Here is a 25,366-nt window from a genome sequence, read left to right on the forward strand (position 1 = left end):
TTTGTTTCTAGCACTTACAACTAACATGATTAAAAGAAAACAATAATATTGAGCGTGAAATGAAATTCAGGATTTGGGATAAGTAATATTTCAGTTTTAAAACTCTTAACTATAAATTATGTTTTTTTTTTCCTAAATCGGGAAAAGGTTTGTTTGCATTGGAGGGCTACTAATGTAGGATTCCACAAAAATAACCCTGGAAGAAAGCTATTTTCACTTCATAAATCAAGTATTTGCACTCCAACCTTTTTCTTTAATCACTAAGGTAGCCTATATGAGCATATTAGAGACATTTTAACACCAAGACCACTGTTCATCACTGTGATCATTTAAAAATGACCCTGCGCAGTCACACGCACAGCACCTTTTTTCTTACTTCGCATAGTACGTGTTTCGCTCGGTATTCCGCCTCGCCCCACTCTGTTTTTTTTTTTTAAATCAAGTTTTATTCATAAATTACATGAATCCATTAAGTTTGAAATCAAATATATATATATATATATATATATATATATATATATATATATATATATATATATATATATATATAAAGGCACGTACTTATTGCTAATACAGAGGAAATAAAAGCTTATATTGTAAAAAATTTCAGTGTATAAGAACGATGCAACTTGTTTATTGTAGCACAATGAGAAATTTTTAGAACTGAAACAAGCAACCGCCTATAAGCTTACCAACTGCAGTTTATACTACCAGTTTATCGGCATTTTTCATCAAGGTGAGCTAAAATTAATTTTTTTTAAGTTTCGAACACTTGGAGTATTGCTAATAACTTGTCAGAACTAAATGTAATTTGTATCAACCAATAGGAATTCACGTCGTCTTTCGTGAATTCCTATTGGTTGACCTGTTTGGTTTAAATACCGGTGTCCACGTGGTTGACTTTCAGTTCTCACGACTTTCTGGTTGTGTGCTAAGTTTTTTTCACTGAAGAAGAGGCTCCTTTGTAGCCTTAAAATAGCTATATGCTGTATTTTTGTGTTAATTTGTGCTTTGTTTACGTTGGTTTTTCAATTTAATCATATTGTAGCACAAAGCTTATTTGATTTTTTTTTTCATTTAATAACTTGTAGTTTACTTATTTTTACTTATAATACACATTTCGAAAGAAAATTCAAATTTTAAAAAGTTCTCAAAAATGTTATAGTTTAAAGTCTGACATCGACATCAATATTAATATTTTTCGCTATCGCTAAAATTATTAACAAAAATAGAGTTCAATTACTGCTACTTCTAAAGCGCAAAGATATTCTCTAACGTAATATTTATTATTTATTCATTGTAAAATTTCCGCTTAGCTTAAAATTAAAAACAGGAATGCAAATATATTTTCAGATAATAAGAAACATTTTTCGTTTTCCATTTCCAAGAAACAGATTTACTCGCTTTGAAAAGTAAGAAAACTGCAGATTATACATAATTAGAAAAGGTATTCCTAGTCATAGAAATAATGCAGAAAAATTGCTCTTTTAGAAAGTTCAATCTTATCTAACTGTCATAAATTTGCGCATTCATTTTTACATTTCAGTTTACTTAGATTTCACTTCTTATATTTACGAGGGTATCAACTGCTATAAATCACGCGCTGCAGACACGAGTGATTAAAATAATCCATCTTATTAAAACTTAGTTTATTTTAAGCCAATTTTACTTATTTTTACGTTTTAATGACTTGAAATAAGCTTTTATTTATTTATTTATTTTTTTTTTTTTCAAACTTGAAAATTGGTCAAAGTGTATAAAATATACTTAATTCATTTAAATTTATGTAGCTACATCTGCAAGAATATGAACAATATTTTTCATTTCCGTACAGTAGTATCCGTTTATTGTAATCACAGTTAATGTTATCAGCGGCTTAATCGCTCCGTAAATCTTGGATACATTTTTGCAGTAAAATTATTGCCTTTTGGGACCACCATTTTGACAAATGTTAGCAAATTTCGATAAGATTTTTTAGTGCTTTCCCAAAATTGAAAGGTTGCGGTGAATTCTGTAAAAAATAATCGGGATATGGGAATCTCATGAATAAACTGTAGTATATTTGACAAATTTAGTTTGCTGAATTCAAAGGTTCGCAGCCACGAAATATTATCTGTATAAAAAAAAAATTCTGCAACTACTCAGTTAACACAACCCAAAAATTACCAGATAGTTATTAAATAACAAAACGTGTTTCACAAAGCTGATTACTGTAAAATAAAAATAAGAAGAATATTTTGAACTGGACCTTTATGAATTTAGATACAAGGAATAAATACATCCATTACTGGTGTTCCAACGCAGCTCATATTGAATCTCTTCGAGAAATTTCACAAGCTGTAAACAGCAAGTAAAGTTAGTTAACACTTCTGAAAACGTTCTAATATTAACGTGTTAGTTCTTTCTAAAAGCCGCAGTTTATAATATATATAAGCTTATCTTTCGAATTTCCTTTGAAATGAAAACTTTTTCTATTTCCATGTGTTAAAACTACGAGTTTGTGCTGTTCATGCATTATTATTAATTAATTGCTTAATGTTATCAAATGCTTGGGTCTCGATGAGATCACACTGTACGGAGGCTTCTGTATCAGTTTTGTTTTTCTTGTTTTTGTATTATTTATGTAAGAAAAATCTGGAATAATTTTTAGCAAAACTTAATAAAATGTTAGTATACATAACGATTAAAACACTTTCATTAGCTCGCAAAACTATGTGTTTTCTTCTCACTGGCTCTTCCAATATTTTTCTAGCGTCAAAACACCACAAAACAGAAATTGGCCCTGCCTAAAAAATAAGCTATGCTTTAAAAAATGTTGATGTCCATATTAAGCTTAGTGAATTGCAACTCGCCGGTATACATACTTTAGCTACATATCTGTACATCAGAGCCAGAACAACGTAAGTCACATAATTGCTACATTACAGGAGAGAGGGAAAACGTTTGTCTGGAGCATGCAAAGGATGGGAGCGCGCTCTTTTAACACAGGTAAAAAATTACAACATATTTTGTTTTTAGATTTACGTTCATATATGATGTGGGCTCTATGTGGGATAGAATTCGATATACAATGCACTAATAAACGAAAAATAGCAATTTTCGGACGTGCGCTAGTCTGGCTCTGAGGCACAGATATTAGTGAAGAATCAAGTATTTTACGAGAAATTGGTCCGCTGCTCGTCAAAAGCTCTAAAATGTGGTTTGTTGAACATTTTAGAATACATTGAACTATATTTTAAGGCTGATTTTTGCATGATTAGATATTAGCCCTGATTTCCGAGAAATGGTATGATCCATTGGTATTGACGAACAGAAACTCCGTATCTTCAGATTATGTAAGCTCAATTAAATGTGTATTTACATAAAACGCTAGGTTTAATGCACAAAATGAATCAAAAAAAAAAAAAAAAAGTTACAAGGTCAATAAAAAAATTATTAAATAAAAATAGACAAAAAGAACAAAAGGTAATTAAGAGAAGGCATAGCTGTAACTTTTCTATAGATTCATTAAATCTGTTTAGGAAATTATCTAAAGGCGGAACCAGTTCGCTTATCTCACCTTGGTAGAAATCACATCCGTACACATTTAGCAGATGTTTTCACATCGTCAGAAGAAAATCTGGTTTTTGGTAACTGTTCGCTCAATTTTTGGAAAAATGTACTGGTAGGCTCTAGATGTTTAATCTAGGCTGTATGAGGGGAGGTTTCGAAATTTCCATTTGAACTAACTAGGTATACACCGATAAGCAAACTGGCCGATTACGGGCTACTCGGCAAAAAACAATCAGCCGATGCCGATTAATTATAATGACATTGATTTTTGATACTTCAATTTCTCCAGCTTTTTTTTTTTTTTAACTTACAACTTCGACTTTTTAGAATGAGTTAATAGTTATTTCATTTCTATTAGAGTCACCCGGGGTAATACCTAGTAAGTTTCTGGGGTAATTTCTGGTCATAGTCCTTTTTATATTTTAAGAACAATTTACCAAAATTGAAAAAACCGTAGAGGTACTCTGAACTATCCTCACGGGAATTAATTATTTCAATATGAGTTTATTGTTTATTGATTTTGAACGAGACTCTCTTTAGAAAGTGGTGTGGAAACAGTTTCTGAAAACTGCTCGTTAAATGTGATTTCTTTCAAACTGCAACTTAAGCAAGTTAATTTTAGCTCAAATTAAGCCAAACCAGATTAATTTGGTGATTATGTGGAAAGGGAGTCTGGCAAGTATGCCTCTTAATTTAAGGGCCAAAAATTGATAAATTTGTAAATAATTAAATTCAATTGACCTAGTAACTTTTTCTATACTATTATTATTATTATTACTTTTTTTGTATTCATATTTGTACTTGAAAGAGAAAATTAATGATTGGTTGCTTTAAGAGAACATTTACTAACATTTTAATAGATTGTTTGTTTTCCAAATAAAAATTCTTCAAGCTTTTTGAATCAGGAGTTTTCATATCACTGTCAGATGATATGTTTATTGTAAGTGGGAAATAAAATTGCATAGCTCTTTTGTTGCGAAGAATTTTTTAGCAGTAGTTACATTTTTTATTTTAGACTTATGCTATACTGAAATACTTTACGTATGATACATGTTCTGGTGATAAATTAAAAACACTAGCTCATTTTTTACCCGACTACGCGTGTGCGTTGCAAAGGAGGATAATGTGTTTATCAGTCTATGTATGTATGTCTGTTCTTATGGGGCGTTCGACAGGCTAAACGCCTTGGTCAATTTTGGTAATTCTTACGTCAATCGATTTGTCTTAACCTTGGGAGTGTCACTAAACACATGATAGTAATCAAAAGTGCCATTTAAAAAAACAGTTGCCATTATGTCAGTTCAGGATCGGCGCATGCTGGGTACCGAACGCCCCCTGAGTGCGACAAATGCAGGTAGTTTTCACTGAATGAATTTTTTGTTTACTAAGTCTACTAATTGGGATCTCAGTGGCCGACTGGTCTAAGCGATTGCTTCTCCCACTTGAGGCGGTGGTTCAAGGTACCCTTGCTCCGGATGTATTTTTCCCTCCTTCTGGTGTAAATTCTTTCATGTGTTCTTTATTTGTATTCTGTACTGTAATAAAAAGTATATTATGCGAACGAAGGCAAGACACTCAGATTGTAGTCCTCATCAAAATAAACCCGGGCAATAAGCACCAAAAGAAAGAAAGTCTACTAATTCGATTTTCATCTCTAACATGTTGCATTTGTTTTTGCCTTGATTCAAGGGACTGCGTTTCGCGATGTGTACTTTCTTGAGAGGCTTTTTTAGTTTTGCGAGAAAGATTTGACTGCGACGTTTCCGATTTCGCGTCATCATGAGTTATACAGGCTGTTTATATAGCTGTGCTGTGGTTGACTTAAGTTCGCGCATTTTTGACGAAGGTCAAACACATGTAGCTTTAAGCAAGTTACTTAATATACCTCGCGATACAAACAAACTATCTCAATGAAATGACAAGGTTGCGAAATGTACCGTCTTATAATCATAATAACTAAGTCAATGAAAATTAACTAAAAAGTGTAAAATAAAAAAATCATTAAAAAAAAACCCGACTGCGTAAAAACCAAAACAACTAAAAAGAAAAATGTATAAGCCCAGTAGTTTAGAATGTTATTCAGTACTACTGAATAACCACACCGTTGAAATAGTTGTATAACCGTACACAGTTAAGACAAATCATAAATTAAAAAAGCAGAATAAAAGGATCAACAGTCGGGGCCCATTCAAATTTTACGGGATTCCTTGAATCAGAAAAGAATGTGCCTCGACTGTTGATCCTTCTATTCTGCTTTTGAATTTAAGATCTGTCTTATCTGTGTACGGTTATAAAACTATTTCAATGATGTGGTTATTCAGTAGTACTTAATAACATTCTAAACTACTGGGCTTATACATTTTTCTTTTTAGTTTTTTTTTTTTTTTTTTTTTGGTTTTTACGCAGTCGGGTTTTTTGTTTTTATTTAATAATCTTTTATTAGGAAACTATATTTCAACTTCTTACATAAAACACTTATCTTAAATTTATTTACTTGATTTATGTGTTTTATTTTTCGAAAATAGTTATACTAATTATGAAGTAAAATATCAGATTATCAGTTGCCTAAGCAAAGAACATCGCTACTCATATGATGACTGTTTATGCAGGATTTATCCCTTATACAATAATGTAAGTTGGTCTGTACATTTATTTGCATATTTAGAAAAGATCATCAATAATTCCATTAAAATAAACGCAATGGTCGACGTGATGATAAGTCCACTCCCTCTCTCTCTCTAACGTAGATGCGTACCTCAAAATACAACATTGGTTTGAATGCATAATGAATACAAGATAAACGAGGAAACAAATAAGGTACATTATCAGATACGACATAGAACTTGCTATTAATAGAATATTATGACTCTCCATAGCAAAAACGTTAAAACTAAGTGACCGGAAAATAGTGTAGAAACATATGCTTGTTGGTTGGAAAAATTAGCTTTATGCACAAGACAAAATTTTATAATTCCGCTGGATTCTCTTAACCTTGTCTAGCTTCCTTTAGTATCTGCCTAGTGAAGCATCATTCGGCAGGAAGCACAATCACTGCTTTTGGAGCAATAAATTGGGGGTAATATATCAAAAATGTTAAGACTTAGAGTCTAAAAGACTGTGCTGGTATGAAGTTATTGAAAGTTTGAGGACATTGGGTTTTGTCGGTTCCGACGAGAGGCCATGTCAGCCTAGTCGGAAAGTAAGGGCCCGGACATTGGGGGGCGACACTGAAACAAAAAAAAAAAGAAAGAAAAGAAGGAAATTAAAAGGAAAGAACGAAACAAAACGGGGGGACTCCGAATTAGAGAAAACGTAAATATTAAGTAAAATTTACTCTTTTGGTATTTACTGTTGTGGAACTTACAATAGATTCAATTGTTTTCTAGTAAGCAGATTTGATTTTTTATAACCCCCTCCCTCTTTTTTTCCCCTCTTCCCTTTTTTTCTTCTTTTCCCCACTTTCTTTCCCTATCTCCTCTTCTTTCTCCTTTTCTTTTTTTGGGGGAGCGGGAGAGGCCCGGCAACATAACTGACAAGGGGCTCGCCTTGGCTCTCTGCGGCTCTGGATTTTGAACTAATTGTACTGACACTTGTATGATCGGGCTTCGAAGCTAAAGGTGTATGAAAACAAATAAAGTAAATATAGATGATCACATAACTATATTTTCTTGCATCTTATAACAAACTCCGAAACACATGCATGCAATTTTTATGGCAAATTGGTGCTGAACATCAATGGATTGTTAATCTGTACAGTCTTAAAAATAACCATTCTTTTAATTGATTGAAGGCTTGCTGATGATCTTTATATAGAATTTCTGTGAAGGTTTATTAAAATCTCTTATGATGACCTGGTTTTGCATTCAATAATCCATAAATACATTATATATATGCTGTAATTAGGAAACACTGGGGGGAACAGTAATTTTATTCTCTTCTAACTTTGACTTGCTTTTGACGAACTTATGAACTGAGTGCAAAAATAACCTCAGTTTTAGTATATTTAACGCAAATTATCTAGCTATATAGAATTCAAACCGACTAGCATAAAATATAGGATACAAAAAAATTTCTTTATGAAGCAACAATTGAATTCCACGGACGATACAAAAAAATATTGCGTTTTTTTGTTACTGATGAACACGGAACTATTATTATTATACATTCTTTACTGAAAATTTAAATTTTTGCAGTTTCAGTAGACTGAGTTAAAGTTTGTAAAAAGCAATAATAATAATATTTTGGAAAATAAACACTTAATTTCCATTTTAAAAGCATTATGTCAGACGATAGAAGAGCAGTAGACTTTCCTATGATACACGCTCTCACGTGGAAAGTGGTCTCCTTCACGGCAAGTGTAAAGCAAAAATCTGACAGGTTAGGAGAAAATTAACTATAATTTTAAAATCAGTGCGCCAAAATTCTAACTCAAGAAGAAATTGTGTTTCAACTTGCTCCACTGCGCTGTCAGAACGCAAGAAATTTATTGCAGTTCAAAAATATCATACACTTTTGAAATAAGCATGCCGAAATTCCAATTCAACAGAAATTGTGTTTCAGCTTTTTCCACTGTGCTGTCAGAGCGCAAAGAAATTCATTTGCAGTTCCAAAATATCATCGATATGAATTTTATCAATTATCTCCAAACGTAACGCCGTTAAGGAGTTTTTCCATATCCCTATGTGTTGGGATACAAAATGTATTTCAAATATCTTCAACAGCGCTGTAGTGAAACTGAGAATCAGGGGCGTGAACAGAAATTTTGGGGACCGTCACGAATGACTTTTCCGTCCCCCCTCCATATTGTTTACCTTTATATGTCACGCCTAGTTTTAAAAATACTGGGCCCCCTTCAGGATCGGGCCCAGGCCAATAGGTGTTCCTTCTCCCCCCCCCCCCGTCCCCCTTTGCACGCCCCAGCTGAGAGCAGAAATTAACAATATTATGCTGAGATTCCTTGAAACGTCAAAATGTCATTTATTCGTCACATTTGAGCAGCTGAGTAGAAAATTCGTTCTTCGCAAAACATAAATTTCAAAATCAGTAGATCTGTTTACACCTGCAATTTTTCCGAGCATATTTTACCGAACAATATTACTTGATATAGCTTGAGTGCATTTTGAAGTACTGTTTTTCTGAAAGTTGCGATCGGAATTATTTAAAATGTTATGCAATGATTTATGAAATCTCTAATCGTTTCAAAAATATTTTTATCAAAATAATGAAGTTGTAATTAAATTGTAATGCTCGTCATAAATGACACATAATCATTAAACATATGAAACATAATTTTTAATGTGTTTTTCTTGCTACAAAAAAAGAATTTATCTTATCAATGCAGTTTTTTCTAAGTTTTATGCTGTGGATCGCAACAATAACAGTTTCGTTATTTCTTTAAACCATAAGATATTAAAAATTTGCAAATGACTGATTTGGGAGAAAAAAATCTAATTAGTCTTACATACTTTTTAATACGAGATTGCTACTATTTTAAGCGATGTATAACGACAAAAATATCGAATTTTCTAAAACAATTTTACTTTTGTAATCATTTGATTTTTGCAAGTACATAGAGCATTTGAAAATATCGGGTTTCATTATTTTTAAAAGCAACTTACTCTAGACAGTAAAGTTGTTTTGTCTGCAACAAATATTTTGTTCATAGCTTGTAAAAGCAGTAAAACTCATAAAATATTTTTCAGCAATACGAGATATCATAGGTAATCGATGGATTTTTCGTGAGCTAGTTCTGTGATCAAAATTTGAAGTTAATTATAAGTGTTTTTTAAATGAAACAAAAAAATTTAAAAAAAAAACCGCATCATTGAAACATAAATTCAAATTATTTCCAAGTTGAGCATTCAAATTTGAATAAGATCTTGGGATTTTTTATTTCTTCGGAGACATATAATTTTTTAAAATGTTTTATCTACTAAAGTAATCTTCCTTTTTCTAGACTTTTTTTGTTACAACCAGGGCTGCGGAGTCGGAAGAAAAATCGCCGATTCCGGCTTAATTATTTATTTATTTATGTTGTTTTTCAAATCCCCCACCCTCATATGGGAAGGGAGAAAAACCGCTAAACAGAGATTGACATATTAATTCCTCTTTATGAAATTTTCGCGTAGTGTTTTATTGTAAACCTAAGATGCATACAAAGTTGGATAATTTCATTTTCAAATTGAATTTCTAATTGTTGCGATTTCTAAAGTGAGATTACTTAAAAATCTAATTTTTTTTTATTTAATCTGAAAAGGATAAATTTGCTCCCCTTTAATTTTTAACAAATAGATGTTGATTAAATTATGTGCTTTCAATTTTTGAAAGCTTTAACTTGAGAGAGGAAAAAAAACTTTTTTGCTAAGTCAAAAACTTTTTTGAGAGGGAGCGGCCCCCTCCTGGGGGACACCCATCTCGTTCACTCACTCCTCAACTTAATTTCAGAGTTTATAAAAATTGAAATACTTTAATTCTGAAAAAATTCCCGAATAATAAGTCTTTAATTTCATCTTAAAATTTCAACGAAAATATTGCACTATATTTTTAGGAGAGGTCGAGTACATGTACGTCTGGAGTAAATTTCACACAAAATGCGGCGATATACAGCTTTGTACAAATAGCTTTTACTATACCTACATTTCTTGGCTCATATTTTACTTTTAATTTTTTGACAGCTTTAGAATTAACCTTTTATGAAGGTTTTAGGATTAACTACAATTATTGAGTGTTGGACCAATAAATCATGTACTGATTTTATTTTGCACTTTCTAGTGACAAACAAGCTTTCTTGGATAATTTTTTTTTCAAATATAAAGGCTTTATCTTTTATCGGATCTTTTGGATTTGCGCTTTCGTACCAACACTTATTTGAATTTACCAAGAACCCTCAGAAGTTTTCTGTCTTGCTCAAGCGATACATACATTCCTTTTACTATTTTATAGCTGAAATCGAGGTAAAAAAATATTATTTTTATTTGAAAGTGATTACTTAGAAAATGTTTTAAGCAACAAATCCGTTTGCTGTCAGTTGTTATTAGTAAAAAAACAAGCAAACTAGGTGATGGCGTAGACAGTCTATTACGGAGGGTTGGATAAACATTCAAGCCGGTTGGTTGCCGATGACAATTATTTTGTTATTGGGCCTTTACATATGTAATCAAACCAATTAGTTGTCAGTTTTTTAAAAAATGCAAGGGGAGTCAGTGAAAATTAAAGAAAAAAAAGAAAGTCGGAGTCGGTATGTTTTCGAGCGACTCCGACTCCTTTACTCCAAAATCAGTCCGACTCCTACTCTTCGACTCCGACTCCGAAGCCCTGGTTACAACCACGAGCAATAATATTTTTAATAATATCTAACGAACAGTATTGTTCCGTTTTCACTAAATTGACGAGTAGTCACTACCAACTACTTCTGAATGTCAGAAATAATAAAAATTATACCGTCAGTATTTTGAGTTGTAGAGAAAAAAATACAAAAATGTCCTGGCAAGAAAGAATTTCTCAATTAGAAAAATATTCTCATCATAAAAGTGTTAAAGAAAGGTGCCCAAAATATAATTGCAGAGATGCTGCTTTACACGGCTTCGACATTATTTATTTATTTATTTTTTATACTACAAGAAAAATCTACTGAATATGCTTGCAAACTTTATAGCACTACAAATTTCTTGTGATAATAATTTCAAAACCTGCATAACTTTTTACAATATTGTAGCTTTTAAAAGCGTTCTATCCCCCTCCCCCCCTAAAAAATCAAGGCTATAAACATCACATTACATAAATGTTTATTATGTTGATATTTCATATGACTAAAAATATTGCTACTGACTTTAATTCCTACTATAAGTAAATGATTTCGGCTTTTTTCAAAATTAATAACATTAATTATTACGACATTGATTAGGAATATTACTTTTATTTTTTTTACAAACTAATAATTTTCAAGCATTCTCAGCAATAACTAAATATGTATACAAAATGCAAGCAAAACTAATCACTCTCGCTTTGTTTTACAAAAGGACTTGAAATATCAACGAACAAATGAACTAATTTTAACCTTTTTTAAAAGTATTTAAATCATGAATAAATCTATCAAATATCTTCATTTTCATATCGTCATTTTCTAAATATATATATATATATATATATATATATATATATATATATATATATATATATATATATATATATATATATATATATATATATATATATATATAATTTTTTCCACCTTCATTTGTGAGCAAAATATGGCATTATGAGTAAAAATTTTGCATTTGCGATGGATATGAAAGCGTCCAAACCTCATTCTAGTGTTCTTTATTAGTTGCAATTCGCAAGTTTAGAGCTCAAACAGCAGGTTTGAGGACAAATTAATACAGCAACATTGGCCATATTGCTAGTCCTGCTAACGCCATATTGCTATTTCCATGTAGCCCCCCCCCCCTTTGTGCCAATGCCATGGTTTGAACAATGCATATTTGAAATTTTCTGTTTTGTATTATAAGAAAATGTTTCAATCAGTTAGGTGAATTATTAACTTAACTAAATTACGTTTGGGAAGTTCCATGCGTGCATTTTCAGAGCAAAACCATAAGCATTTTGTCACATTCCACACACAAAACATACATTATTTAAAAAATCTTTTCCCCTGGTTTCATGTTCGTTTTAAACGGAGTTGAATGGTGTAATAGAATTCTCAAAATATATACATATTTTATTTCATTGATTTTTAAAAAATAGTTAAAAACGTGGTAAATGAATGACATAAAGGCACTCTAAATGTCAGTCAATTACGTTTTTAATTATTTTCTAAAAAGCCAATATTAACCAAAAAATACTTTGAGGATTTAAGTTTAACATTCATTCATCTTTACAAGAACGATAAACAGGGTGAAAATAACTTGTAAGTAATATACTTGTAAGTAATATATCGTCGCTTCGGAGCAACAGCAAAATATCTTAGTGTTATTTATGGGATTAGATGTTTTACTTTTGCTCTGAGGCTACGATATATTTTACGTGGAATGTGACAAAATCCTTATGGTTTTGCTTTAAAGTTGTCAGTCAATTAACCGTGGAATTGCCCATTTAAATGAATGGTTATTTCGAAAAGGTAACATTTTAACAGAAAATCTGACTTATGAAATCTTTGAAAACGTTGCCGGCCCAATCTTTTACTATTTTGTTTTAGTAGGAAATCGCAACCATACTTAATTAAAACAATTATTTGATTGATTCTATCATAAAAAAATGATGTATTAGAACTGAGAGATGCGACAATGAGATCAAAAATATAATTATGTTTTTTAAATTAACGATTCAAATATTTCGAGCATCTTTGAACTGAATTTTATAGATGAATATTTGTAACAATTAATTGCTAGTTTTAATATGGTTCTCCTCATAAACATTTTAAATAAGTAATTTATTAATAATTAACAGTTATTTTCTAATAATAATAACATGCAATGTAAAAAAATATTATTTTCTGGTGCATGATATTTGAAAGATTTCGAAGGAGTTAAATATTACTATATTTCAAAAAATAAAATGTCTTGCTAAACAATATTTAAAATTTAAGTTCTATATTCTTACTTTTTTTTTGTTTTTTTTTAATCAGTGCATTGTCTTCATTCAAGCAACTTATATGTTATACAATATTTTCAGAGAACTGTACAAAAAAAAAAAAAAAAAAAAAACTCATAGCATAAATTTCTTGGTAAATAAAGTAAAAATGTTTTTAAAATATGAAGACGTGTTTTTGTGTTTTTTCCTTGCAAGAAGTGGGTTTTTTCTCATAAATGTAATATTTGTGGCATATATTTAATTCCAGTGAAGTTTCTAATCTCACATCTGAATAATATTTTATATGCGAATATTTTTCTACTGATATAACTCCCCATTCAACATTTAAAAGAGAAAAAATAACTTTTATAAAAAGAGAAGTGAAAGTTTTTGATAGAACGGAAAACAAAACTTTCGCGCAACTTTTTGAACAAATGGAAAATACAAAAACAAAACTTACTTGTCACTGTCCAATCTTGGGCTGCAACTGTCACAAAAGACTCAGCCTTAGGAGTTGCCGAAGGGTAATAACCCAAACATAAAAGGGTCAATTCAAGTGCAATAATCATCACCCGCATATGAAAAGGAACGGGAATCCAGTACCCATTGCTAGCCATGCGATAGCTACCGCATAACTGCAAGTGAAAGTGGGCTTGAGTGGGAAGTGGTCGCTTACTTTTTTGCGCGAAAAAAGGAGAGATTTGGCGCCAAATCGAGCCGTGCGCTGGCGCATTTCTTAGAGAGAAACAAAAGTGTGTACATTTGAGGCACTTCTGAGAAACTTTGAGATGTATTTTATTCGTGAGATTATTTTGTTTAAATATCTTAGCTTAGCGGCAAGATTTTAAATTAATTCATGTTGGGCGAGTCCTTGGATAATTGTTTAGCATCAAAAACTCCAACTAATTATCTCTTGCTTTGTATTTTATCGTGGTATTTAACTCTATCTGAATTTATTGTATTTTCAAAGCATTGCTTATGTAAAAGTTCATTTCCAGCTGCAAAAAAAAAAAAAAAAAAAAGCGAACAAACTGATAATTATTGTGCATAATTTCAATTATTCAGTATTCTTCTCATGATATACGTAACGGTATCGTAATAATAGACAACTTCATATAAAAACATTTTCAAATTGAGAAATTTTTCTTGAGGAAATGAAGAAATGAACTACATTTTAAACTTTATCTGTAAAACAATATGCTCAATACCAAAATATTACTTTCATTTTTAAAAATTCTAGACAAATGATTTGAAATGATGAAATATTTTTTATTACAATTAGAGCATCAAGTAAAAGTAATTTCAGCTATGGCTAACAATTTTTCTTATAACTCATAATCAAAAATCATCATTAATTTTAATCAGCTAATTCTCAACGTCAAAATAAGTTAAGGCATTTCGTTAATTTGCTATTATTTGCCATGTTATACATTTGAACTTTAATTTATACACTGATTCACAGATTATACGATTGCTCAAAAAAAAATAATAATAATAATAATAATAATCGCATTAAAAAACATTTTGAAAGAAACTGGTTTAAACTTCATGTATTCAAGTCGCCTTTTTTCTAAACTTCTTCCGACTGCATTGACGAAAGGGCACTCAGGTATTTTTAACTGACAGAAAAAACTTTTTGAACTTAGAAATTTCAATACTTCCGCGATCGAATTATACAGCATTGTACATATCTTACAAATATCGATATAAACTTCAAAAAAGGGTAAATCATAGCAAAAAAAAAAAATAGTTTCCGAAGAAAACCATAAGCCGAAACGTAATGGGAAAATGATAGCGGAATTCGACAAGAACACAAGACTGTAAATGATGGTGAAACAGTTGTTGGATGTGGTTTATTCAAATGGAGCACTAGATGAATATGTTTTGTAATGTTACGAGAAATATTGATATTTCTGTTGAAAATGCGGTACAAAATGTTTTTTACTATCGCATTAATGAGTCATCTGTGTTGAATTCAAAGAGCAATTCCAGATCCTGGTTAACAATGTTTTTAATATTTTAGAATTTACGCACCTCTGTAAGATAGTCCCAATATCATGCAGTTTTGACATTCGTACGAATCTGTCTATTTATATCTTAAGTGTTTTTTCGAATCATTTCATGTCCTTTCAGCAATCTTAATGATCTGAGAAGGATTATGGATGCTGACAATCTTGTCATTTGCCCTGCTCTTTCCAAACGCTCTCTTGCGAACCAATACTGGGAGGTCAGGGGCCTTTTGGAATCCTCGACTTTTGCTACACTGTTGCGTTTTATTTATTTATTTTTTTGTAATTTTTTCTACTTGTTTATATCCTTAATCCAGTTGTTCTTTTTTATCTGTAGTTGTATCTTAAGTATTATCTTAAAATTAATAATATTCTTTGCGTAATTTTCGTAAAGTTACGTTTCTTACAAAAATACTTTATTTAAAATTTAATAAAAAATTATGAATTTAAAAAATTCAAATTTAACGCTCGTACAAAAGTGCACAGTTTTTTCTCGATATTGCCATTTTTTTATTTTATTGCCGTTTTAAAGAGGAAGGGGCGTTTTTCCCCCCCAACTTTTAGGTTTTTCTAACTCATGTTTCCCTTTTTTCTCTTTTTTTCCATTGGAGTATTTTTGGTGAAATTTTGGTCATTAGATTCAATATATGTTAGCGGCCTTTTTCGTCATTTTGTTTCGCATTTCTTTTTTCATTATTACAATCGTAAAATTTAGCACTACATTTGTTAGGAACATTCGAGTGTGAACCTCACAAAGTTTTTTTTATTTGTTTTCGTCCTTTTTTTTTAAATTTTTAATTCATTTTAAAGAGAACTTTTAACAGAAATTCCTTATTCTCAGGACGAAGAAGCCCTCACTCGCTTTAAATTTTTATATTAATCGAATCGAAATTTTAAGAGATTTTTAATTTTAAGATTAAAATTTACATTTTTCTCTAAAGGTAAACAAAATATAGATTTTGATGATCTTCCTTTAAGAAAAACGCTGACCGATAGGATTGAAACGCAAAGAGATAGGAAGACACTAATTGATTATAATTCAGTCATAAGAAGTTACTAGTCTAATTACTTACTTAAAAGTGAGATTCATGACATGTATCCCCTGGCATCTGTAATTCACAAATTAGCATAGAATATAACTTGGGTGACGTCAAATAGGAAATCATAATTTTGCAGAGAATTGGGATGCATTGCGTTCTTACCACGCTTCCAATGATAAACATGTAAACTCTTGCAAAAAAAGTTGTGTGTATCACAGATATATATATATCACTTTTACTAGAACGAAGGCTGGTGAAAAAGATCTAAAATCAACAAGATGAATACTTTTGTCATTATTTCAAGAGCCTTATGGACAGTGAGTTCTTTAGAGCAGTTGGTGGATTAGTTCTTTTGACACTCATTGTGTTAAAGGTCGTCTAGATACCATTGCTGCAGCTAACCAACTCACTGTGATGTTGACCTAGACGATGATTACCGTGTCTCGTTGAACTCGAGAACATAAGAGAATTGGACATCGAATTCAGCACGATCACCCATCAGAGTAAAGACGTTGCTTTAGATGGCGATTGCTACAATCATGGACCATAGCAACATGTGACTTGTTTGTATTTATATGTACAGTAAATTACTACCGATTTTCAGCTTGTTAGTACTATATCACAGAAATACTTCGTTCCTTCATTCTGTAGTTAAATGGAAAATAATGGTAGAGGAGAGGGAGCACTTTTGAATTTTTTTTTTCGAAAATCAGAATTTTTTTATTTAGACCATAATTATTACTGTTTTAATATAACATGGTAAAAATATAGTATTCCTTCATCTCATTTGCCCAAAATCAACCTGTTTTCAATTAAATTAAATATTAAGTAAAGCTTTAAATTTTAAATATTCCTCTTCTAACCTGCCCCATGTAGAGGTGAACCTTTGAACAAAAGCAAAATTATAATTAGTCAAAAGTTTTATCTAAAATTGCACATTTATAAAAATATTAATTATTCAAAATAAAACTTCGCAACGTTCTTTACAGAAGACAGAATTTTATTATTTAACTAAATTTACAAACATCAAATCGATTGGTTTTCGACAAACAGATCCACTTAGAATTTTTTTTCTCTTATGTAAACGGGTCTATGTTCAGCTTCAATTAAACTTTTCTCGGAGGACGATGTCGTTATTCTGCATCGCCCTTTCTTACTTCCAACTCGATTATTTTTCGTGGTTCTACTTTCAGATACGGTCGTATTCATTCAGGGATAAGAAAAGTTTAAGTTAAAGCTTGTGGGATCACTTATTTTTTTTTAAATTTTCCGTATGTGTCGATTGCTCTGAAAAACATGAAATTTTAGGCAATGGTCTGTCGGTCGTAAAAGCAGGTTCAAAATCATCTTCTGTAAAAACTGCTGTGGGGGAAAAATCAGGTTTTACGAAAATCAAGGTTGAATAAGTAAATGGGCTCTTCATTTTTCCTTTTCATAATTTTCTTTTGTATACAAAATAAGATAATAGTATCTAGATACATTTATAGCTGCTTTCCTATTAGTTTTTTTTTTTATCGCGCCCTAGTGTTTCAGTTCACGGATGACCCAGGATAAAAAATTAAGCATTCGAACAATTTACCTAAACAAGCTTAGGAATTTGAGCAAAAGAAAGCTTATAAGCAAAACCTAAAACTATTCTTTAAATACTAACAATCCATTTAGAATTATAGTAATAAAAATTTATCAGCAAAAACCTAACTTTATTTTTTCAGGTTTGTACTTTTTTTTCTTCTTGAATTCAAACTTGACTCCGACAATACTATTCATGTAAAATGGTAAAAAATTGCTTACGTAATTGCAGGGAAGCAGTACTAATGAGCTGCAATATGTATTAATAATGTAACATTGTTTTTAAATTAAATATTTACAATGTTTGAGGTAACTTCCAGTTCAAATGTATCTCCTCTCTCCTACATTTTTGTCGATTTTAAATCAATTCATTCGAAAGTAGAAAAATTTGTAAACATACAGCGTTTATTCAAAAAAAAGTTTTAATCATTAGCATTTCAAAAGCGTTTTTGATCTTAATTTAATTTTAGTGTTCACACATCTATAAAATGTATCCGACGAGTCAGGCTGAAAGAAAGAAAAATATTATGTTTCCATAAATTGTAATAGCTTGTCTAAACTTTTTATTTATTTATCTTTTTTCATATTTTTTCAAAAGTATTCATATATATGGGTTAATTAATTTAAAAGTATTTATTCTGATTAAAACTTTTATCGTTCACATTTTCGTAAATTTAAGAACTGCTACTTCTGCTTCTTTTAGGGAAGAGTTCAATTTCCAGGGCTTGCTTCTCTCTTCTACAATTATCAAGTTTTTGCATGCTCCTGGTTGATATTGCTATCGACGATATTATTTGTGAAAAAAAAAAGAAATCACGTCGTACAAATCTAACCCCAGTGATTGATCTACTAAATCTGAAAAGAGACATAAGAAATGCAGCTACACTTGTTGTCAGTTTATTAACTAAATATTGTAAATCGAACGTACATTAGAATTATCAATAAGAGAACCGTCCAAAATTACTTCTATTTGCGCAACCAGTAGTCCTAGATGCATACCTTCAATTGCAAAAAAATGGTCAAAATAAGATGCAGAGCTATGACATGAAAAATTGGAAGTGAAAAAATATTTTTTTTTGAAAAAATACGAAATCTAACTATTTATATGATTATCAAATATCCTATATTCGCAACTCTAGAGCTCGAATACGCTACCTTGCGGTGATTAACAATACTACCGAAAAAGATAAAACAGTCCATTCCACGTATTTTCTTTGGGGTAAATTACAGGCTTCAGACAGTTTGTGGTGTTATGTAATTTCGGAAGAATAGAAAAGAAAGCTTCCCACAAACACGATAAAAAAATTACTTTCAGTCATAAAACGTCAAAGCAAGTTATAAGTTACGGCATTTGTTTGTTTTACCTTTTTCATCCACCATTAGACAGTGGCTGCAGCTCCCCTTATAGTTTGTTGGAGTTGCGAATTGCATTTAGGGAAATCAAAAGCATGAACAAATCATTCGAACGTTTGAGATCGATACGTCCATTATTCACCGAGATATGAAATGCAGCGTTTTATGACATACACCACTTTACACTCACAATCAGTAACACTTTTTTTGGGGGGGGGAATATAGTGGTTTAAAATTATATGTGTGTTGGAGTTTATTTTCTCAAGTGGCAGTAAAAAATATAAATATTTTGATATTTTACTTCGACAACTTGTCCTTTTTCTGAAAGAACGATAAGTTTCACTCTTATCTTTTACCTGGTCCCTTAAAACTTTGAGCTCGAATACCTTCTTGAATTTTTGTCGCAAATGTTTTTAATGTTTTGAGTTGGAATTATTTTTAGCACTAGAATTACATAAGGGTTCATTTTGATCCCAAGCAAACTTTTTTTGCTAACTGCTCCTCGTGCTGTGTAGATCGCAGGTGTCATTTTGATCATATTGAGAAAAAAAAATGTAAATACATTAACTGGTGCTGAAACAGAGCAAAAATTCCTCTTGGGACATTACTTTTTGGTAAAGAATTGAAGCATTCGTAATGTTTTGCTGATAAAAGTGAATATTACCCGTTAGTTTCTGAAATGCAAATGAAACAGTGCTGGTTACTTTAAGGTTTTTTTTTTTTTAATTCTTCATAATTTATCCATAAAATCTCTGCAACCTTTAAATTAACTCCATATTACAATAAACTAATTTTTACAAATGTATAACATTATGCAGGGAACTATGCAGATTTCATCTCAAAGGGTCAAAATAATCCCCGCCGTAATTCTAGGTATACGAAAACAACCGTAGTTCTAGTGTTAATAGAGATTATTTCCTTAAATATACGAGTCAATTCGGGGATTTAGGATCCGTATAAAAAGTGCGATTTCGAATTTTTTCACTAATTTTCTGTTTTCCTTCAAATTTTCAACATTTGTACGTTATTTTGACCATTTTTGCAATTGGAAGAATTCATCTAGGGCTAACTACGAAAATGGAAGTCTTTCAGGTTAAACAGGGACCCTATATGTGTGTCTGTCTTGCCTCCCCTCAAACTTTTGAGAAAATACTCTTATTAGAACCTTTTTTTGTTCATTTGTTTTTCAGTAATTGCATTCACTGTTGATACGCATCACAATTCGTTTCAAAAATTCTATTTTTTCATTCAACAATTATTGTCATTATTCTTTAATATGTTTTGATTTTTTAAAACATGCTTCAAATTTATTTTTGGTGAAAAATTGATGATGGAAGCAATAATGGATTTAAAGTTAATTTTAGAACTTCATGTCTCATGTGACAATACTTTTTGTCTACTACTCTACCTTTATAGCGTAGTGCTTTAAAATTGTCTCGTAAATTTTATAAAATATTGAATTCTTGATTTAAGTGGCTACTAAAAATAAAATAATAGTTACTTTAAAAGTGTTGTACTGTTCATTAGAAACTAATTAAATATTTGAGTTTTAATATTTAGGTCACAGAATGTAATATGAGCAACAATAATAATAACAACGGCCTAGCAGAATTCGAACAAAATATTTATTACTTTTTTACTTCCTTTTACAAAAAAGGAAGTATTGTATTCGCGAAAAAATTTTCACTCAAAAATCGCCCTTAATTTCCATTTTGCTCACCCCCAAATGAATGTTGAGTTTTTTTTTCGATTCGACCACATGCGGAAAAGTGCCTAAGAATGTATAGACACGCGAAATATCCATTTTGACCATCACCGAGGTAATTACAACGACTTTTCTCGTGACGTCTGTATGTATGTGCGTATGTGTGTATGTGCGTATCTGCGTATGTGCGTATGTGCGTATGTATCTCGCATAACTCAAAAATGGTATGTCCTAGAAAGTTGAAATTTGGTACATAGACTCGTAGTGGGGTCTAGTTGTGCACCTCCCCTTTTGGTTGCTTTCGGATGTTCCTAAGGGGGTCTTTTGCACCTTTTTGGGGGGAAATCATTGTTAATTTCGATGTAAACTCAAGTGGCGTTATAATTTGTCGGACACTTGGCGATATATCGCCAGTCTTTTGGTCGCCAAGTTTTGTCGCCAACTTGGCGACAAATTTGGCGGAGTTTTTTTTTTTTTTTTTGGTTTTAATTTGGCCATTGTTGGTGATATTTAGAGAATAAATATTGAATCACATTAAAATAGCGAATAATGGGGAAATGACATTAAATTGGAGTAAAAGGAAGTCATGTGATGCACACATCAGCTCGTTTAAAAAAAGCTTGAACATGGAGAAATCTATAACATCTGTAACAGAAACGCTTTTAATTAATTCAGCAAAAGTTGAAATCATAAATTAAAAAAAGAAACAGTGATTGAGAAATTTTAACATTTAAAATCAGTATCACTCTAATTAATCATCTGATTATCTTCTGCCGATTAATTGATAATCGGCCAGTTTTCTTGACGGTGCATCTTTACTTAAAATAATGATCCTGTGTTTCTAAATAACTCAAGTTAAGCAACATATTTTTGAGCAAAATACTCTTTTAAACCCTGCTACATATTACATAAAAAAGTTCTTCCTATATGGATATCGATTGTAATGGAAAAGGAAAATCCTAAAAATGAATTCGTATCTTGTACCGTTTACAGCTTTGTATATAGAAATATTTTATTAAAACAATCTCATTGTATGTCTTTTACCACAGACAATTTTGCTTCAAAAAAAAATGATTTCCCCTTTCATTTGCCAAAAAAAAAAAAAAAAAAATCTAGAAAAAAAAATGTCATGAAAATATTTGGGGTTCAAGCTTCAGAATAAATTACCCAAACAAAGTTTTAAATATTCTATTAATGTAAGTGTTTATTATCCTTCCCTGAACCAAAAAAGAGAAACTCGAAAAGAAAAACCGAAATCAATTACATTTTGCCGTTTTCGCGTTTCAAAATAAATTACAAAAACAAACTTTTGAAATATCCTTTTAATGTAACTATTTATTATCATTCAATGAACCTTTTTGATTCTCTGAGTTCGTACCTACTTTTCGACACTAACTTAGTTGTGGTCTTACTGGCTTTTGGGAACAAAAAGCCACAAACAAATGACCATAATTTTGGTGTTATTCTGCATCTGTGTCAACAGATACTAAACTGAAGGTTACTTGCAATGGGCATTTCTTAGCAGACATAAATATGTCACGAAAATGTGGATGAAACTTACTAAGGAAAAGGTTTTTCCCTGGAACTTCTGAAGGCTATGTTTTATTCAAGCTTCTTAGTCGGCGCAATTATTTTTTTTGGACGGCATACTTTTTTACTTTTTATGGTAGCAGGATTTCATCATGATGCTATGATATGTATATATATTAGGGTGCGTCTTATAATGCACTTAAAAAAATTTGAATTTATTATGAGGAACCTCTTTAATTGCTGCCTTTTGATGGAAAACCCAACAGATAAAAGTTTCATTGAATTCGAACAAAATTTAGGGGTTGCTACAAATGATTAAAATTATCTTCAATTCGAAAAAAAAAATGGTATAAAAATTAACTCTCTGGAATCGATTGTTATATCTTTAATCAACATGAAATTAGGTTGGTTAGGTAAAAACATAACACAAATACCTATTTCTTATACATACAAATAAAACAGTCAAACAAAAAGTATGCAAAAAATCGATTATGGCATTTATATCATATGTTTTCAATTTCAATCATTTAGATTCACCAATATTGTAATTTTTCTCTTTTAGTACTAGTATGCGAGATATAGAAGCCTTTTGCTGATTGCTACTTATCATCCAAACTATTTTATAGTATATCTTCCATTATTGGTATTTCCTTGGATTTTAATTATACATCATCTGCTGTGCAGCATTTCACTGAAGAAGTTGTTCTTTTAGGTTGTGTTAAGGAAGAAACCATTCTGGAGTTTCTATCTTCAGAAATGATGCCTTCAAAACAAATAAGAACAACCATTTTCTCCTAACAAGTAGATGTCCAAATAAGATTACATGAAGAAACACTGGAAATTTTGGCATTTTCCTTCTTGTAAGTGAAAATCCCTTTTCAACAACATAAGACCAAATCTAGATACGAATTTTAATGTAAGTTCTCGTTCTTCAAGATCTATCAAAGTATATTCAATTACAGGAGAAGCTAAAACTACATAAAGCAGAGGTTATTCATAAATGTTTATCCAGATTCTTCACGATTTTCTTTCTTTCCATTATTTTTTTCTTTTTGCGCAAGTTCTGTTTCCTTTTTTTTAATTAGAGATTTATTAGTTACCAGTTTTGCCTTGTCATACCGGTTTTTGTGTTTTTGTTTTGTCAGAAATAATTTATCATCTGGAATTGAGATCTTGCAGTATCACCAGCTAGAGCAATGTCAAGTAAATAATCTAATGATAGTTTCCATTTTATTTATTTATTTATTTTGAATACAATCGACTGTGGATTTTATTCCTTTATCCTAAACTGTTGAGAAGACAGTGGGGACTTAAAAATAACTCGAACTACCAATAACTCGAAAGTTTTAGCCGGTCCCTCGGGACTTCATGTTATCGAGACTTAACTTCAATTAGAATGCTTTTTTAATTTTCTTTATTTCTCTCCCCCCCCCCTTAGTCTGTCAAGGTCATAGATTTCATGTCTGATGAAAGTCTTTTATGACTTAATGAGGAGGTCGTTTAATCTCTTGGCCAATACTTATGATAATTAACGAGGATGTTGCTTTAATGATTTTTAAAAAGTTGTAATTGTTGAAATTTTTGCAATAGCGAAACTAAACAAAGCTTAAATTGTAAATTGTTCTTTATAATTTTTCCATACTATTATCAACTAAAAAGATTACATTTTCTTATGAGAAAAGAAACCAATGATAACATTTGTGTAAAAAAAGAAGCATTGATATTTCAGTTGTTAGCTTATAGTTGAGAGTTGACTGTAGCTACATGTAATTAATCTGATTTAACAAAATGTAAAATACAAAATGAAAAATCTCTAAATTATCACTAATTATAATTAATGACAAACAAGTGACATAAATAAATATTATAATACTCAATAAAAAGAAGTTTAAAATAAACAAGATTTGACAAATTTTGCAGCACCTCTAAATATGATTCAAATTTTATTTTTTAAGATATGGGATTTTTTTTCATCCAAAGGAACAAAATGAGAGGGTGCCTTATAGCAAATAAGACCTCTAAAAATAAAAATGCACCCTAATGTATATACTGCCGTGGGCAGGAAAAGGGCAGTAAATATAAATGTTTTGATTTTTTTTTTTTTTTTTTTTTTTTTGCATTTTTGCTATTTTTTGGATGCTTAATTTATTGTACAAGCTTGCTTATTTGGTTTCCGCTGAAAAAAAAAGCGAGAAGAAACGTCTAACATTTCCCTATTGTTAGTATTGAATTGAAAAAGAGTTTCTTCAAATATCTCAAACTCATTTCTGCAGATACTGCCGTTTACCTTCCCAAAGCAATATATATATATATATATATATATATATATATATATATATATATATATATATATATATATATATATATATATATATATATATATATATATATATGTGTGTGTGTGTGTGTGTGTGTGTGAAAATTTCTCAAAAATATTTTTGTAACCAAATGTTGTCGCTCGATCTCAGCAGTTAACAATTATACATTATCAGCTTTGGATCAAAGCAGTTTTTTTTCTTCCTCCAGCACAGTAGAAATTTTCAGAAACCTTTTTTTACTTGTTCTCAAAAATGTTTTCCGAAACCTCAGAGAAATCTTGTTAGTGGTCTGTTTCATATCTTTAATTTCCAAAATTAGGCAGCTGAATTTTGTTAGAATAATGAGGTTCTCAAAATATTGAAAAACCGTTTTTGAAAATTGCTACTACCGTAGCCTCCCCATTTATTCAGAAACTTATTTATTTATTTATTTATTTTATTTATTATTATTATTATTATATATATTTTTTTTTTTTTGCAGTGCATGATTTAAAAAAAAAAGAAAGGTTTCGAAATTGTACTCGGCTAGCTTCCCACTTTGTGAAAACAATTGAGCTTGTATTTCTCCTTGAAAATCAACTTGTTCAAAGAACAAACTTTGCAAATTAATTGCACATAGCTATTAGGAGACACTTCACAGTGTCTTATTTAGTGCAAAATAACGGATTAAAAATGTATAAAAAAAATCTATGAAAACTGACAAAAAACTACTAAACTTTAAAA

This window comes from Uloborus diversus, chromosome 3 (assembly GCF_026930045.1).
Source record: "Uloborus diversus isolate 005 chromosome 3, Udiv.v.3.1, whole genome shotgun sequence".
Classification (NCBI taxonomy): domain Eukaryota; kingdom Metazoa; phylum Arthropoda; class Arachnida; order Araneae; family Uloboridae; genus Uloborus; species Uloborus diversus.